This window comes from Schistocerca americana, chromosome 1 (genome assembly GCF_021461395.2).
Source record: "Schistocerca americana isolate TAMUIC-IGC-003095 chromosome 1, iqSchAmer2.1, whole genome shotgun sequence".
Lineage (NCBI taxonomy): Eukaryota > Metazoa > Arthropoda > Insecta > Orthoptera > Acrididae > Schistocerca > Schistocerca americana.
In genome coordinates, this window is record NC_060119.1 from 680096969 (window position 1) to 680116792 (window position 19824).

Below are 19824 nucleotides of genomic sequence, written 5' to 3' on the forward strand. Positions count from 1 at the left end.
TGGGTATAATGGCACGGACACTACGAATGTAGTGTGTGGACTATAAGTTAAGAATGTGGGTCTCACGGGGAGCGTGCCGGCGATAAATCCCTGCAGTCGCACCATCCTCTCTGCCCTCGATGGCTCACATGGATAGAGCGTCTGTCATGTAAGCATGAGATCCCGGGTTCGAGTCCCGGTCGGATCACACATTTTTAACTGTTCCCGTTGATCTATATCAACGCCCGTCAGCAGATAATGGTACTGAGTTAATTATAATTTCATTCTTGAAAACTGTACGGTCAAATGGCTCTGAGCACTATGCGACTTAACTTCTGAGGTCATCAGTCGCCTAGAACTTAGAACTAAGTAAACCTAACTAACCTAAGGACATCACACACATCCATGCCCGAGGCAGGACTCGAACCTGCGACCGTAGCGGTCGCTCGATTCCAGACTGTAGCGCCCAGAACCGCTCGGCCACTCTGGCCGGCAGCTGTACGGTCACCAATGGCATAAATTTAGATATCTTGTTGTATACTGCTCTACCGACATCAAAAGCGATAATACGTATTTGCGTTCGACGTTGTACTGGATCTCATACTATTGCGTATACACTGTGCACAACTATTCCAACCGACAATATTAATTTTCCTACAAGTATCCATGACTTTAGACTGATTTTCACCAGGGTATAGTGGTTGCAACTGGAGGAAGAGACTGGAAAGAGGTGAGAGAGATGTGTGAAGGTGAGTTTAATGTCCCATCGAAAGCGAGATCATTATAGACCAAGAAAAAGGTTCAAAAATGGTTCAAATGGCTCTGAGCACTATGGGACTTAACTTATGTGGTCATCAGTCCCCTAGAACTTAGAACTACTTAAACCTAACTAACCTAAGGACATCACACACATCCATGCCCGAGGCAGGATTCGAACCTGCGACCGTAGCAGTCGCGCGGTTCCGGACTGAACGCCTTAACCGCGAGACCACCGCGGCCGGCCCAAGAAAAAGGGCTGACTGGAAAAAAAATAGGGAATGAAATCGGTCATGGCGTTAGAAATAATCATCGCGCGCCAATTGCCTTAAGCGACACGTGGAAATCAGGAGAAACGATAATCTGGGTGGCCGGACGGAATGTGAAACGGCGCCTCCCAGAATACGAGACTCGTGTTTTTACAGGTCCTCGCTGAGTGAGGGGAGTAGGCGGCGGCGGCTTCTGCTGGCGGCGTCGCGGCCTGGCTGCGCCCCTGCCCCTGCGGCCAGTGCCACGCCCAACACGCGCCGGCGTGTCCCACACAAATGTCAGCACCCGAGCCGTTCCAAACCTGAATCTGCTCACCCCGCCAGGACAGGCCACCGTCCCGGCCGGGACCGGCTCGGCCGTCGCGGCTGGCTCGGGCTACGGGCGCGTGCTCTCTCTCTCTCTCTCTCTCTCTCTCTCTCTTGCCTGCTGTACTGACTGACAGGTGAGAGTCTTACCGGCACTCAAGACAGCTGGAAGCACTTCCAGTTCCAACTGCATTGAAAGTCCGTCCCACTGACAGATGTAGAAGTAACTAAAAGCGTGCTTCAGGAAAGCATGTTAGGACCAGTGCCGTTCATGTTCTACATTACTGAAGAACGACAACAAATAACGAAATTTTTCTTATTGTGTGTATAGAGTATGATAAGAAGCACCCACAGTTAAATTTTCAGGCGATTTACTGGTATACAGGACGGCGAATTTAGTACTCTGAGCTGCCATCTCTAGCTGAATCTAGCTGCCATCTTCAACCAGGCTCAGTATCGAGTCTAATAAGCTTCGAAGAGAGACCTGAGTACGCCATTCCATGCTGTTTCACTCCAGTGTTGGTAGTGGGTGGTGAAAGAGTGGGCGCCAATATATAAGCAGCTCGTGACCAGATGTTTTTGAATGGGTGTGAGATCTGAGGAAAGTGGTGCCAAGGTAACAATTGAACACCTGTGTAGATGTTGGTCAGGACAGCAAGGGCAATATGCAGACATGCGTTATCTTGTTGGAAGGTGCGTTGCGGAGACCTCGAAGGTTGGGAATAGTTATCAGTCTTAAGATATCAGTAATCTAACGCTTGCTGTTCAAATTAACAGACATGTGAACCGGAGATGATCATTTTGTGTACCCAGTGACAGCCAATGTCACCACGCTGCGTACACCCCACGGAACCTTCGCGTCCATCGTGGTTGTGCACGCAGAATGCAGACTTGTCTAAAAAGACGACGTGCTGCCACTCGGTGCCGAGTGTTGCCATCAGGCACACTACCATTGGCGCGTACCTCTCGGCTGCCACATCAAGGGAAACTGCAATAATGGTTGCCTTCCTTATAGTTTCCGGAGCTCCAGAAGGCGTCTCAAGGTCAGCGTGGATATTTGTTTTCGTGCAAACAAGCCAATTTACTGAGCAAAAGTACGTGATGTGGCTGCACAATCCTGCACTGCCGAGCGAATGTCTGTCCTTTCAGGCGTTAGCCGTGTGTGGGATGCTTGACATCCGGCATGGCGTCGAGTATGACGCTCAAAACCCATCGATTCCATATGCGAACGACAGTAGTTCGACGCCTATAAATATGATCAACAATACTGCGAACGACCATGTGCAATGTCGATAGGATCACGACCCCGCCGCTTGCGAATTCCAACATGTACTGGTACACGTTTCTCAAATGGCTCTGAGCACTATGGGACTTAACATCTGAGCTCATCAGTCCCCTAGAACTTAGAACTACTTAAACCTCACTAACCTAAGGACATCACACACATCCATGCCCGAGACAGGATTCGAACCTGCGACCGTAGCTTTCGCGCGGTTCCAGACTGAAGCGCCTAGAACCGCTCGGCCACTGCGGCCGGCTACACGTTTCTCACGCTTACACGGGGCGTCACACGATATTCTCACAAACGAACAACATTAATATGCGATTTATGAGTGAGAGACCCGCTGTGTAGTGTTTCCGTATACGGGATGTGACGTGTGCAAGTGCAGATATTTTTAAGTACATCTGGTACATTAATATGTGTACACACCAGGGAGTTAGTTCATTCTTCTCTGCGGCGAACAGTGTTCCCACAAACACGTCACATAATGTACTACCTGATGCTTGCCGCAAGGTAGTAACTTTAACACTAAGTGGACTATGCCTGTCAAATAGTCTAACCGTTTTGCGTCCGTGCATCCACACTTCAACATGTGATCTCCTACCCAGGGAAAAGTAAATATTGGCATGCTCTTGCCACATATACTTGGAGGTACTTACCAACCGAAAAACATATGACTTGTAATTGCTGTAATTATTAGTCTGCAAATCACGGAAATACTAATGCAATGTTGTTCAGTACACCGCCCTCAGTCAGCAATAGAAAGATCTGCACTTGTACTCGTTACAGCCCTTATACAAAATGTAGATAGTGTTAAACCTATTTACTTTGTGTGGCTCTGCTGAAATGCTGTTCATTTGGAGGCATGAAGAACAGTTAATGGGAATTGAAGCTTGTCGCATGCTGTATTCATGGGGCTGCATATTTTTAATGGTCAGCAACATAATCATCTGGCAGACACTATTAATAGTATCTTTCGATATATCGCAGATCATGGGGTTATCTATAATGTCCTATTCGTAAAAAACCTCACAAAAAACCAGTCAGATTGTGATAAGATTTCAAACTGATGAAAAGATTAGCAACTTGCATTAAAAGTTGAGGAATGTGAAAGTGTGCACTTGAGAAAACACACAATCCATTAAATCACAACTGAAATTTCTTATAAATACATGGATAAAACAATTTGTAGGGATGCGAAAATAGAATAATTATATACGCTCAGCATTAGGCAAAACAGGTGGCAGTCTGTCGACGGTGTTGAGTAAATATGGTGAAGTCTAGGCTCTGTCATCAAATTACTGGGCTTTCAGTTCGATGCTATCTTGGACGATGACAAAATCTACAGACGAAATCTCACAGTAAACGTAACTTTTTTTCAATTCATGCACGTGAGTTTTAAGTCACATCTTTTGGACAAAATACCCCAAAATCAACATGGGTCAATAAAACAATAAATGTGTATTCAGACATCCCTGTGTATGAGGTATGTTGGGAAGTACCTTTTGTCATGCGATTCAGTGGTTTGCAGAGGATCGGCGCAGATATAGATGCTGTTGAAGAAGTAGACGACATTGGGCGTATTTCTTCAGCACGTGTGCAGCTGAACTTTTCTTCAACAAGCTGAATCGCCTTTGTGTATTTCCATAAACAGGCTATATTTCTCATTCGCGAGCATCACATTCTTTGGGTTCAATGTGTCCACTTATAACTGTTTGCGGACCAGCATTCGAGCATCTCATACGTCTTCTTATTCGTGCTGAAGGCCCCCGTCCAACTTTATTAACATTTCACGTCTCGTGCACTGACACTGCTAGTGAGGAAAAGATTACAACAGAATGCAGTTTTGACTTAGTTGTTGGGCCATATTTCTCTGAAACCTGTTCTCCAACAGCGCTGGTCTTTCGGTTTTGGAAAGCGAGCCTGTGTGCAGAGGAGGGCGGGGCAGCGACGGGCTGTGGCAAGTTTCGCTCGCGAGAGGAAAAATTGCGTGCGAGGAGCAGTCCAGACAGCTGTAGTCGAGCAGTCAGTGGGGTTGTCTGTAATGCGTATGAGCTGATTTCTGTTCGCGGTACAGCCTTGGTCTTATTCTTTCTGGGATTTCTGAAAACTACGTGAAGGAGAAGTATGCTTTGGAAAAGCGAACATTAATAGCCGGGAAAGCGAAGTATTAACATCGGGGTACAGACCACAACATACTGATGTGTATATAACGACACAGGTTGATGGATGACACAGAGGTCGAACGGCATCGCTACGTTAACATTTTAGTTTTCAGCATATGAAAAAAATTGTAGCACTTATCTCTGACTGTTCAGGTTTTTCCATAAACGTTTCCAATTATTTTACGTGTGAACTTCCAAGCTTTTCACAAAGCTTGCTGAGGCACAAGTATGCATAATTTCTGTTCTCTTTCAGAAAATATTTTATTTTCGCTATACGTTTATAGTTTATACTTTCTTTAATTCCGTATGTCTTCCCTTTGTTTTGGTGTTGCAGAATCACTGGTAGGAAAACATTAAGCATCCGAGAATAACGGAAAACTGTGTCTTTCCCGTAGCTGCTCTTCCCCCCCCCCCCCCCCCCTCCTCCCCCTTGTGTTACCTAGACAGCTGTCCTGCAGTTTTGAGCTTCACTCTGATAGCATTCAATATGCTGTGTAAACTGAATTAAGCAGTTTATGCCTTGCACTAACGCTATAAAACTGTAAACGTTAAAGAATGATGAAACCATAAGAAAAACACCGTAGGCTTTCAAATACTCTAATGTAAGATGACTTTTATTGCACAATGTACATACGGTGTGTCACTCCTAAGAGTCGTCAGACACATTTTCTCTGGTGTTTCGCCGGCTGGAGTGGCCGAGCGGTTCTAGGCGCTACAGTCTGGAACCGCGCGACCGCTACGGTCGCAGGTTCGAATCCTGCCTCGGGCATGGATGTGTGTGATGTCCTTCGGTTAGTTAGGTTTAAGTATTTCTAAGTTCTTGGGGACTGATGACCTGAGAAGTTAAGTCCCATAGTGCTCAGAGCCATTTTTTCTGGTGTTTCGGCAGATATTTGCGATTTTGTGTTTGCGCTGTGTAGCTTGAGTCAGCAAAACAAATACCACTCATCACTCATGCGACGCACAGTGTCGACGGAAAACGCTGGTTTGCTTTTTGTTACAAACAAAATGAGTTTTAAACCGGAAATTTTATCTGTCCATTCGATAGAGCGGTCACAAATTCGTCTAGTTCGATACTTTTTTCATCGATATGTATTAACGGGACAGTAAAACGGAACAATAGCCATTTATTCCAGCAGTAACTGAGTAGCGCTGCCGCATTGCCGTAGCTGTCATTGCCGCCAAGGGCGATCCTGTCGCTCGTGGAGTCCTTGTTATTTTCGTATTTCAGTGTCACTGGTAATACATAACGATAAAATGAATGTCGCTAATTGGGACCGCTCTATCGATGGAGACGTCAAATTCCGCTTTAAACATCATTTTGTTTGTAACGGGGAACAAATCGACGCTTTCCGTCTGATACTTGGCATCGAACGCTTGTACCCGCACGTGAAGAAAATCCAGTACTGATTGTTCTTGTCACTGTTGCACCACTGCTGTAGTCATTCTTCCTTTTCACGAACATTAATCTCGTGCAGCTAGTGCCCACTATTGCGAACAGGGACTTTACCTCTGCAGGTACCATATCTCTGGATTAGAGGTGTCTACTGAACAATAGTGTCCAGGGTTTGGCGTTTCACATCCCGCTGCTGGAAGAAATTTTCATCGGCAGTATTTGTCAGGAAAACGAGCGGTTGCCGATCGTTAGCCATTGTGTCAATGGCTTGTGTTAAATTCTAAACGTGTCTCGAGCGTGATACGGAACCAAAGCGCTACACATCAGCGATCCGTTCATCTGGTGGGAACGCTAAGCAAGGCGGCTCCATTGGCGCTATTCGAGAGGGACAGGTTACGTAAAAGCACCGAATTCCTGTCTTTCTCTCATCGTCCACAATCCAAACAGTATGCCAAACTGTGCACGTAAAAGTGATTTAGAGTACACGCTCACATTCGCGTCAAGACAAACTTCGCAAAGGAAAGGTGTCAATGCGCGCGGAAGAAGAGCAATTTTTCAATTGGACAGTTGACCCAAGACCAAGAGGTTTTCCTAAAAACAGAACCTCACGAATTTACTTTATCTGTAATTTCCCACACCTCTTCATCTAAAATCGTGTGGGACTCATACGACGAAACTTGTGCTTGTTTAACACTTTTAACTTTTCTTTGTAACGCGTTACTAATCGTGCTCGTCGACTCATTAAAGTGATACTTCAGCGGTATCACGAGTTTTAAACCTCAGCTTGTGCCAGTTACTGACACTGTCTAGTAGACGAATTAGGCAGGGTTAGTAGTTTGAAAATAAGGAGCTCGATTATTTCTGTCAGATTTGCCTCATTCGACGAAAAGCCGTAAAGAGTTTAATTAGTACAATAAGGGGCTACCGTGAGAAACAAACAGCGACTGAGAGAGTCTGAATGAAATAACATCGCCTGGATTCCTAATTAATCGGAAATGGGGCGTCGTAAAGCACTAATAAACGATAAGATTTTTAAAATTTTGCGTTTGGGATCCTCAGTAGCTGACGCAAACACGAAGAGAGTGTCGGCAAGTGCGTTCAGTGTGTGTTTAGGCAGAGGGAGAGCTGAAAGTCGGCCAAGTTCAAGGCTGTGACTGGCGAGCACCGCAGAGGACGATAGTCGATGACCCGTGCGCGGCTGCGATGTTTACTGTCTGCCGAGCACCAGACGCGCGCTCCGTTTAAGCTCGCCTGACAAGGACACAACACTCAAGATCGAGGGCGTCCTCTGGCGGGCGACCTCGTCAAAAGTCGTATCGAAGCTGCTACTCTGGCGTCTCATTCATGGCATTCTGACGTATTCTACCCCTTTGTAGGGTTCCGTATCTCAGTCGGTAGAAACGGAACCCTTTTAAGATCACTTTAGTGTCCGTTGTCTGCCTGTCTGTCCGACTGTTAAAAACCTATCAAGTTGAAATTTATGGCACATACTGAAGTCCATGGTCGCTTGGCGGTGTAAAACATTGAATCTTCCAAGTCAACGAAATCAAAAGCTACGGCGATTTATGTCACATATTTTGATACTCGCAAAGTCACACATCAAAACCAAGAGTATTCCGCGTTGTCCTAGAATCGTGAAGTTTGGCAGGAAGCAGGGTTTTACAATAAAAATAAAGGAAAAAATCCGAAAATTGTGAAGCTGTAACTATATCACACGAAAAAATATTTCTTTTCTCATTTGTTATACAACGTCAAACTTGAAATTACGATTATCAGTAGTTCTGCATTGTAACTGACTGCGTCGCAATGGTAAAAGTTAACATCAGGCATGAAATAACTTTTTGCTCATACGACGCTTTTCAGAATCCATCCATCATGAGATATCCATCATTATTGAATTTTTCGTGTCCAGGACATAAAATAATTACAAAAACTAATAAATATCAAATTTGCAAAATTAAATATGTACAGCAGTATTTATGACAAAGATTCAATAATATACACAAACAAGCAAACAGCAAGATGATTATATTTTTTGACGATCCCAGTATTCGGCGGTTATCACAGCAGTTTCGCTGGCTGCAGCAAGATCACAGAGAGTGCATGCAGCCGGTAGGTTCCTGCAGACTAGCAGATGTAGTTCCTCCTTTACGTTACCACACTGACAAGTTTCCTCCTCATTACTGAAGCCCACATCCTGAGGTTGACTTTGCACCTTGACACCCCAACTCGCAGTCTGTTCAAAGTCTTCCAGGCCAGGTATGACAGGTGTGAACTCCTTGACCGTTATGTGATTGTCTTCGGCTAGGGAGTCTCGCCCAAGCTTCTCTCTGCGAGTTCTGGGGAATGAACGAATTGCCATAGTTTTCTGTAGGAAGCTTTTTCTTGACCTCAGTCTTGGCTGTTGAGGGTCATGTCCGAACAAAGGATGTCTAGGATCGATTTCTTGTTTCTTCTTCTCCACTTCTCTTGCAGCTTGCCTTGGAATGCGTGGCGATTTCAAGCTGCATGTGATACAAACATTCGCAGGCGCATTACATTAGCAATAAAGTCATTCCTTGCTTTATGTCTGACTTCTAGCACTGCAATACATTCCTCCCGAGTAGAGAACTACTGATTATTATATTAATGGTCACCAGCCTAATGCAAGATTTTATGTCACATTTATATTACTGCAATTAAAACATTCTGGAAAATCTTGGAATTACGGGGACCGATATACTGCCAGTAGTAATGCCAATAACAGGCAAAAATGATCGAGATTCTCGTGGCTCAGAATTATTGAACTGTCTATATACATAATTAAATTTGTACGGAACCTTCAATGCGCGTGTCCTACTTGCGCCTGGCCAATTTTTTGCGATATTCCAAGGCTCTTTTCCGACACTATACCCTCCTACATAAGCTTGGTTCCAGAAACTCCTCCTGTAAATGTGGACTACTGTTTTCAGATCACTGACTTTGGGCAGACGAAGGGATTTTTCAAGCCCTTTTTTATTTTGCCATCTAAGCGTTCTTCCTATGTACTATTTTGTGTCTTCGATTCATAAGGCTTAAAATTCTTTCCTTGCTTCTACTGTATCTGTGACTAATTTTGTGTTCCGGTTGGTTGGTTGGTTGCTTGAGGTTAAAGGGACCAAACAGCAAGGTCATCAGTCCCTTGTTTCAAATAGACTCCATTCTACTAACGGGACATCTCAGTATAGTCAGAAAAATAAAACGGATAAAGGGGAAACGTAAAAGGGCAGTCACGTTGTCATTAGTAAAAAACAAATGAGGGAAGTTGGCAAGAGAACGAACCCAACACTATGCTGAAACAGCATAGGCAAGACCAACTGTGAATTAAAAGGTACAACTGCTATAATGCAGAAAGTACGTATGGGAATAGAAAAACTAACCAAGCCTTAAAAAGAAGGGGTAAAAACAGAGTAAAAGGGAAAGAAAAGAGGATTCCTGTCAGGGAGGTGAATCGGGAATCTCTGAACACTGCCTACAGTGGGAGACACCCAAACACTCACCGCCCTGCCCCAACACCAGAGGGAGATTAAAAACTTTAAAACTGAGAATAAAAACCACTCTCCCGGAGGAAACCTAGAACCAGAGAGACCATCCGGGAATCGTCAGCCAACATCAAAGGTAAAGTGTGGGGGAGTCTGTACTTAGCACGCAGAGCCAAAAGAAGGGGGCATTCAACCAAAATGTGGGCCACTGACTGGAAGGCTCCACAACCACATAGCGGGGGTGGCTCATCACGCAAAAGGAAACCATGGGTCAGCCTGGTATGGCCAATGCGGAGACGACACAGTGTGGTCGAGTCCTTGCGGGAGAGGCTAAAGGAAGAACGCCATGGGCCTGTATTCACCTTAATGGCACGAAGTTTATTAGACAGTGGAGTAGCCTCCCAAGAATTGGCCCATGACTGTGCAAAGTGGGATTTGATGTGAAGCCGTAAATCCGCTGCAGGAGGGGTTACAGAAAACGGGGGGTAAGTAACTGCTCCCCCAGCCAAACGATCAGCGAGCTCATTACCCGGGATACCCACATGGCCCGGGACCCGTAGGAAGTCAATGGAACAAGCAGCACGGTGAAGATCAGCGAGATGGTCATGGATGGCAGAGACCAAGGGATGGCGCGAAAAACACCGGTCAATAGCAAGAAGGCCACTCATCGAGTCCGTACATAACAAAACGCGGTTGTGTTGGGATTGTTTAATAAAGGTAAGGGCCCGGGAAATTGCCATCAATTCCGCAGTAAACACCCCACATGAGGGTGGCAGTAGATGATTTTCCGTTCCAACAAAGGAAGTGAAGGCATACCCAACATGATCAGCAGATTTAGAACCATCAGTGTAAAAAACAACAGCATCCCGAAACTCCCATAAAATTTGGCGGAAAAAGGAACGGAACACCACCGGGGGGATGGAATCTTTCGGACCGCGGCGGAGATCCATCCGAATTCGAGGCCGAGGAACTAACCAAGGAGGGGTGGAGGGGAGGGAGCGAGGAAGACAGGACAAAGAAGGAAGCCGAAAATCACGGGTAAGAGACGCAAGGCGCAGCCCAACCGGTAAACCCGCCCGAGGGCGGGAGTCAGGCGGGCGACGCCCATGGTCTGGGAATAGGATAGAATAGGAAGGATGAGCGGGAGAAGAACGGATAGTAAGGGCATAAGACACCAGAAGCTGGGACCGCCGAACAGAAAGGGGGGGGATCCCAGCTTCAACCAGGAGACTATCAACAGGGCTAGTAGGGAAGGCACCGGTGGCCAAACGGATACCACGATGGTGGACTGGATCCAGCACGTGCAGCGTGGAAGGAGCAGCTGAACCATAAACTTGACAACCATAGTCCAAACGTGACAGAACTAGAGCACGATAAAGACGGAGGAGGAGGGAACGGTCCGCACCCCAGGAGGAGTGGGCAAGGAAGCGAAGGACATTGAGTTTACGGAAACATCCTACCTTCAGGAGTCTGATATGGGGCAGCCAAGTGAGCTTGTTGTCGAAAAGAAGACCTAGGAAACGAAACTGTGGAACCACAGGCAATCTTTGTGCAGCGAGATAGAGCTCTGGATCAGGGTGGACCGTAGTACGGCGACAGAAGTGGACCACCCGCGATTTTAAAGGAGAGAATTGAAACCCGTGGGAGAGGGTCCATGCAGAGGCACGCCGTATAGCCACCTGGAGCTGCCGTTCTGCAGATGGCATCGAGGAGGAACTAACCCAAATGCAGAAATCATCCACATACAGGGCAGGGGCGACCAAGGGACCGACAGAGGCCACAAGTCCATCGACAGCAATGAGGAAAAGAAGGACACTCAAGACAGAACCCTGTGGGATGCCCGTCTCCTGGGTCCGTGGAGAACTAAAAGCAGTACCAACTCGAACTCTGAATGACCGATGGATCAGGAACTGGCGGATAAAAATCGGGAGTGGGCCCCGAAGACCCCACTGATGAAGGGTTAGTAAGATGTGATGGCGCCAGGCCGTGTCATAGGCCTTGCGAAGGTCAAAAAACACTGCAACCAAATGGCGGCGCTGGGAAAAAGCCTGCCGAACTGCGGATTCTAAGCGAAGCAAATGATCGATTGGAGATCGTCCCTCTCGAAAGCCACACTGGTAAGGGGACAATAGATCCCGAGATTCGAGGACCCAAGTGAGCCGACGGGCTACCAGCCGTTCAAGTAACTTACAACCAACATTGGTCAAACTAATTGGCCGATAGCTGTCAACAGATAGGGGATTCTGACCAGGCTTAAGGATAGGAACCACAATGCTATCCCTCCACTGAGAAGGGAAATCACCCTGGAGCCAGATACGGTTAAACACCCGAAGAAGATGGTGCCGTTGTGGAGCACTGAGATGTTGAAGCAGCTGGTTATGAATGGAATCTGGGCCAGGAGCTGTATCATGAGAAGCAGATAGAGCAGAAAGAAATTCCCATTCAGTGAAAGGTTCGTTGTAAGATTCTGACTCACAAGTGGTGAAACATAAGGTGACAGCTTCAGCCTGCTGTTTTTGATGAAGGAAAGCAGCTGGATAGGAGGCCGACGCTGATGCCACTGCAAAATGGGTCGCAAGATGTTCTGCGAGAACTAATGGGTCCGTACAAATGCCATCTGGGAGGTGAAGGCCTGGGAGGGTGGACTGCCGATGGCGACCTTGGAGAGAGCGAAGTGTAGCCCACACCCGTGACAGAGGGACAGTGGAACCAAGGGAAGAAACGAATCGTTCCCAACATATCCGCTTGCTCTGTTTGATTAAATAACGGGCTTTAGCGCGAAGGCGCTTAAAGGTAGAAAGGCTGGCTACAGATGGGTGCCGCTTAAACTGTTGCAAAGCTCGACGGCGATCACGGATGGCAATGGCAATGGCCGTACTCCACCACGGGACTTGCCGACGACGAAATTGTCCAGATGAGCGCGGGACAGCAAGGTTAGCAGCGCGAACAATCGCGTCAGACACGTCACGTAGGACGTCATCAATACAACCCGACAAAGAGGGAGAAAACTCGACCTGTGCAGTATATAGAGGCCAATCGGCGAGGTGGAAAGACCAACGAGGTAACCTCTCCATCGGGGAGCGGGAAGGGAGCGTGATAATCAACGGGAAATGGTCACTATCACAAAGGTCGTCGTGTGGCGACCAGTGTAATGAAGGGAGGAGAGAGGGAGAAGAAAGAGAAAGATCAATGGCAGAAAAAGTACCATGACCAGCACTGAAATGAGTAGGGGAGCCATCATTAAGAAGGCACAGGTCGTGGTCTGCAATAAATTGGTCGATAAGAAGACCTCGTCTAGATGGAAAGGCACTGCCCCACAAAGGATGATGAGCATTAAAATCCCCAAGGAGGAGGAAGGGAGGAGGAAGTTGCTGAAGAAGGGTGGTTAAGGCAGCAGGTGTAAGAGTCCTGTCAGGAGGGAGATAAAGATTGCATACTGTGACTGCAGAGTCTAAGTGGACCCTAACAGCAACTGCTTCCAATGTAGTTTGGAGAGGAATCCACGTGCTAGCAATGTCTGTACGGACCAACGTACAAACGCCACCAGAAGCCCGCAAGGGTCCGACCCGATTTCGACAGAAAACACGGAACCCACGGAGGGTCGGTGAGTGAGCATCAGTAAAATGAGATTCCTGGAGAACCACACAAGCTGCTGAGTAGGACGAAAGAAGGGATTTCAATTCCGGAAGGTGACGATAGTAGCCATTACAATTCCATTGGAGAACCACAGAACGATGGTTTAAATGAGGGCTGAACACGCTAAATCCAGTCATACCGCCGGGTCCCCACCCGTCACCGACAAGGAGGGGGCGACATCCATAAACGACAGGTCAGAATCCGGTTGTGAAGCCGGGGAAGGGACCTCCGGTGACACCAGAGGCTCTTTGTCCCGGGACTTATGTTTCTTCTTCTTTTCAGGCTGAGATCGAGGAGGGCTGTGTGGCATAATGGAGCCAGCTGCAGCAAGATCAGGAACAGAAAGAGACCGGGCGACCTGGGGGCCGATAGACCGCGGCTCTCGCGGTCGCCGCGCTGCAGTAGACCTTTGACCTGGAAGGTGCCGGGAAGGGGCATCCCGGGAGAGGCGCCCTTGACCGGCAGACGCCGAAGGAGTGGGACACTTCTCCGGCTGGGGAGGGGGAGCGGCGCCCAGAGGAGAAGGTGTGGGAGCCGCAGGGGAGGGGGGAAGGAGAGGGGTCCGGGACGGGGGTAAGGAAGGGGGAGGAAGGGATGAAGATGTAACCAAGGCGTAACTAGATGTCATGGACACAGGGTGCAATCGTGCATATTTCTTACGGGCCTCTGTGTAGCTTAAACGATCAAGAGACTTATACTCCTGTATCTTTTTTTCTTTCTTATAGACTGGGCAATCTGCTGAACGTGGAGAATGACTACCATGACAATTTACACATACAGGAGGGGGAACACAGGGACTCCCCTCATGGAGTGGACGTCCACAGTCACCACAGAGAGGGTCCTGGGTACAACGAGAAGACATGTGGCCAAAACGCAAGCACTTAAAACACCGCATAGGAGGTGGGATGTACGGCTTCACATCACAGCGATAGACCATAATCTTAACTTTCTCAGGAAGGGTATCCCCTTCAAAGGCCAGGATAAAGGCACCAGTATCAATACGATTATCTTTAGGACCCTTCTGAACACGCCGAACAAAGTGAACACCCCGCCGTCCGAGATTGTCCCGAAGTTCCTCATCAGTTTGAAGGATGAGGTCTCTGTGAAAAATCACACCTTGTACCATATTTAGAGACTGGTGAGGGGTAATGGACACGGGAATTGTGCCAAGATGGGTACAGGCACGAAGGGCCGCAGATTGGGCAGCTGAAGCAGTTTTTATCAGTAATGAACCCGACCGCATCTTGCTCAGGGAGTCCACTTCGCCGAACTTGTCTTCAATGTGTTCCACGAAGAATAAAGGTTTGACACTGGTGAAAGTATCTCCATCAGTCCTGGTGCAAACTAGATAACGGGGGAAAGGTTTTGCCCCTAGACGACGGGTCTGACCCTCCTCCCAGGGGGTAGCCACGGAAGGGAAGGCCGAAGGGGCAAGAGAAGCAGCACTTGAGGAATCAGTACCACGCAGAGAGACGGCCGCAGAAGAGCGGCCAGAGGTTTGGACCCTTATGCGTTTCATCTGCATAGCGTCCGCCCTGATACCACCCACTCCGATCAGGGGCTCTCCTCACGGGCGCCACCCAGCCACAGCAAGGGCCGTCTGGCACGGCGGCCATTGCCGGGAGTTCCGATGCTCCAGGATGACGAGCAACCACTCCAAGGCATGCATGAGGAGGTCACAGCTCAGGCATCAGAAGTGTGATCCCTGTGTGTTCAGGGGGCTCAACCAAAAGGGTACATAGCGACCCCACCACACGGTCTGGCTACCGTGCTGGCTATGCACCCTAGCATCAGACAACGACGTAGAAGAAAAGGTGGAATATACTAGGAGGGCACACGTCGGAGACACTAGGTAAGGTGCTCTTCCCCAAATGGCTCACACTACGGAAGAGAAATTTTGAAATGGAGGTCAAACCCCAAAGGGGGACCAAGGAATGCCAAAAGGAGGAGATGATTACGCAACAAAGCCAGAGTGTAAAACCAACAGAACCAGGAGGATAGCGAGGGCCAACATAAGCAAGGACACCAATAGAGGGAGAGGAGAGGGCGAGGGGAAAGGGGTATGGAGGGGAAAGGAGGGAAAGGGAAAGGAAATGCAGCCCAGGAGAGAAAGAAGGCTGCAATGGCTCGGGGCCCCGTGCTCGCCACGCACGTATCCACGAAAGGGTTGTGGACCCCCTGGGGGGAATTTTGTGTTCCACTGGCTGTTATTGTCACTTCTAGTCTTCATTACTGCCTGTATCTTTCTTTCCCTTCTAAGTTAGACAACCTGTTCATTTGATTTAATAGTTATCAAAAAAATTTTGCTACTCTCAGGTGCAAACAGTGACGTCAACTGTCTTCATTTATGCCTGCATCTTCGTTAACGAAAAACGGAAGCAAGACTGGCTACGTTCTACAGCACTGTTTTACTCATGAGTCTCTTCCTGCAGATAGTGAACCTGTTGTATAGTCCTACACGTCAAGAAACAAGTGAATCCGCCCCCCCCTCACATTCACTCACGAATGACCATGACGGTGCGTTCAGAAAAATTTTGGAGGCGTATACGGAGTTGTTGTCCAAACGCCGTTGCATATGTTGCAAGTTGCAAAAGCAGAAGTGCAGCGTGTATAAAAAAGAGTCATCCAATTTAAAAAAAATCATAAGTATTTCGTTATTTGAGATATGTGTGTGAACAACGTACTGTTGGAAAGAGCAAACTCTCGAGTATTACATGCTTCTCGCTAAGTAGCATGCTGGCATCTGGAAGTACGGGAATTTTTAAATCAAAGTATCACTAAATGGTCGCACTGGACCAAATGCTTCAGCCTTACATTACTGGCCTCCAGGGTCACCGGACCTGACTGTTTGTGATTATTTTTTGTGGTGATTTTAAAACACTCTGTTTATGTGCCTCCGTTACCAACAACAATGAATGAAGTGAGACATCGTATAACAGCAGCTGTGGAAGCTGTAACTCAAGACATGCTCGCTGCAGTGTGGGAACAATTTGAATGTCGCATAGACATATGCCGTGCATCTCAAGTCGGGGCATATTGAACACCTATGAAAAGGTATGAAAAAAACTTTTTGAGCTTCCCGTTCATAAAAAAAACAAAAATCAAATGGTTCAAATGGCTCTGAGCACTATGGGACTCAACTGCTGAGGTCATTAGTCCCCTAGAACTTAGAACTAGTTAAACCTAAACTAACCTAAGGACATCACAAACATCCATGCCCGAGGCAGGATTCGAACCTGCGACCGTAGCGGTTTTGCGGTTCCAGACTGCAGCGCCTTTAACCGCACGGCCACTTCGGCCGGCACAAAAATCACTGTATATATTTATTAGTTTCAGAAATGTAGACGTGCCAAATCGGTTGATTCTTTTTGATACGCCCTGTATATAAAGGGTTACGCCTCCGCCTATTGTTTCCTTGAGACAAAATTTTCATGATAAAATTTTTCTTTTCATCGAAATACGGAATGGCTATAATCGCAAAGTGCACTAACAGCCTTTACGGAGCCGTGTTATAGTTCTCACAGTTGTGTAGTAAGAAATGCTGGGTGCCTGCGGTAATGTAAGAAACCTCAAATTTGCTCTGCATATCGGTTATAAGTCTCAAGCAAGAAATAGTACAAAAGTATTATTTTTAATTTTGTCGTTATTTGTTTTAGTTTTTTGCAATTTCATGCTTATTCGTAACGTGATGAATATTAAAAATTAACGTCTGTGACGGGAAAACAGCAGAGAAGGAATTTAAGAGACGTACCACGACGATAAAATGTCCAAAAAAAAGATAACAATAGCAGCAACAATAATAATAATAATAAATCATTCATTTGCTACTTTTGCGCAGCGATGTAAGGAAGTGACTTTCTAAAGTGTATGGATAGTGGAGATAATTCGATATGGAAACGAATATGTATTTCTTAATTAGGCATAAAACAATGAAAATCATCCTCGGTCGATAGGCGTTCCTGAATACGGATGCGAGGGAAGGGTGGGCACGCGGTCAGCACACCGCTCTCCCGGCCGTCGTCAGCTTTCGCGACCGGAGTCGCTGCTTCTCGATTGAGTAGCTCCTCATCTGGCCTCACAAGGACTAAATGCACCCCACCTGCCTACAGTGCTTGGCAGACCTAGCCGGTCATCCATCCAAGTTCTGTCCGAGCGTGACGGCGCTAACTTCGATGATCTGACGGGGACCGGTGTTACCAGTGCAGCAATGGTGTTGCATCTCGTACCTTACTCTGTACCACTTTATCACTTTACAACTTTAGACGCGGATGGGTATTAGAGCAGAGATGTACTAGGGCCGACACCCCAGCCGCCTACCGCCCCCTCCGCTACATTGCATTTGCGAAGGACACACAGATTGAAGTCCAAGTCCTGCCGATGCCGATATTCGATCCGCGACCGTTTGGTAGCCCACCAGTCGCCGCAGCTGATTAGGTAGTTAATGAAAATTTTTTTGAAAAACACGGATGTGTCTCATTTCATGACTGTTTTTAGGATGTAACATCCACACCGTTACTCTCTTTACCGCGCTTGCACGTAAGGGGTATATCATCTGCAGCGTTTACCGGAAAATCTGTTGGGTCTGAAACATCCCCTTAGAAAAATTAATGAATTACTGTGCTGGTAAACCCATAACGTTATTTGATGTTCAAACAGCAGAGAAAAACTGAACGTACTCAGACATTTCTCTCTTTACTTATTCCGATCATCACTAAACTGAGACACAATATTTTTAGCGCAACGCATCCCTACAAAAGAATGGCCCTGACTAACAATAACCTATACCTTTCATGAATCACTTACCTCACAAAAATCTTCATTACTCGAACTACTGCAATACAGCGAGCGCCAATAATGCCAACTAAATAAAAGATTCTAACTACTGAAGACACTAACTACTGGTAGGCATAGTTAGCCTACAGACAGAGAACAAACAATGACAGAGAACAAACAATGTATTTACGTTAATAGTGTTCAAAAGTCATCTCATATACATATAATCAGTTCATGATATCCAGTATTACAAATTTACTGTTTCTGATGGACACACGTCCAGATCGTCCGCTCTCAAAACTCCGCCATCTCTCTCCCCACATCCACCACTGCTGGCGGCTCACCCCCAACTGCGCAACGCTATGCGCTGTTCACAATTAACTGCCCAACACTACAATAGCGAATATTCCAACAATGCCAACCAGCCACAGACTGCACACAGCTCAGCCAGTGATTTTCATACAGAGCGCAATGTGACATTACCAACATAAAAACCTAAACAGCCTACTTACAGGTCATACATCTTCTATGTATCATTTTTTTCCGTTGGATATATGGGAAAACGTGGAAATACATTCAGATGTCGTTTGCAGATTCATTATTTATTGAACGTTTTGGATACTTACACTAAGTCACTATATTATATACCCACAACCGCAGCAGCATTTTGCAGTGTTTTGGCATGCTCGTGTGAAATCACACTTTTCTTAGAAGCAACTATCAGCATCGTGTACCCATACAGAGCATATCAACTGTAACTGTTTATGAATTCCAGTCTTTGGTCTTTGTCAATTTACTTATCACGCGTTCTTCTTAAGATAAGAAGACGTGGTCCTTGTCGTTCATGGACTACTCTTACGGAATTTTACGTTCTCGTATTTAGTCGAGGTTGAAAGCGCTACCGCCCTTACGCAACCAGACGCGAATCAAGCCATATAAGCTGATTGAAATGAAAGATAAAAACTTGCACTGTCACAGTTAATCATTATTTTAGGAGCGTTTCAGAAGTTTCTATTTACTTCACACTTGCGTAACATGTCCTACAAATTACCGTTTTATCGATAACACAATCTTGGTACTACTGCAAGACTGAACTGTTCAACATCGAGTTCAAAATCGAAATAATAATTTATTTGGGATGTAAGTGGATCTGTAATAAGTGTTGTATGTACTGAAATCTGCTGGATGGCCAGTTAGTCACAACTTCTAGTTTTAAACTAGATAGTATTGTCATCTCACGAATTAAAATTTTCTTCTATTCGTAGCACAGAATTACAGAATCCATTTTCAGATGATACCATCTGAACGGGAAATTTTTAGTTCTAAAATTGAAATATTCTAAGGTAATCCAAAGAATTTTTTAAATTAAGTAATTTTATGAGGGAATGTCCACACCTACAAAAATTAGTTGTTTATGTAGAAAATTCCTAGTAGTTGTACGCTGTCAATTTCTCATAGAAATTATAACCACTCATATCCGCGATCTGTCGATTCATATGAGGTATCGGAAGCATACCCAATAAGTAGGGCCTCACGCAGCTGTTCATTTCCTAGTCGTTGACGAGGACTGCAGACAGCGCGTGCATCCTGCTCTTAGACGCCTCTTGTCTGTGGAAGGAGGCAGCAGAAACCTCCGGCTGGTGACTACAGCCAAGGTCAGATCCGCGCCGGATATTCTCAAAACTGGTCGGCAAACCTGTTGCTTTTTGCGGCCAGGTCCTCTGCAGGAGAATTGTGTAATGTGCCAGGCCTGCCGTCTGCA

General features: G+C 46.5%; 1 protein-coding gene across 1 annotated transcript in view; it reads right to left on the reverse strand.

Moving 5' to 3' along the window:
- LOC124609007 overlaps positions 1–19824 on the reverse strand; it is a 99366-nt gene that overhangs the window by 59275 nt on the left and 20267 nt on the right. The gene's annotated exons all lie outside the window — the stretch shown is intronic.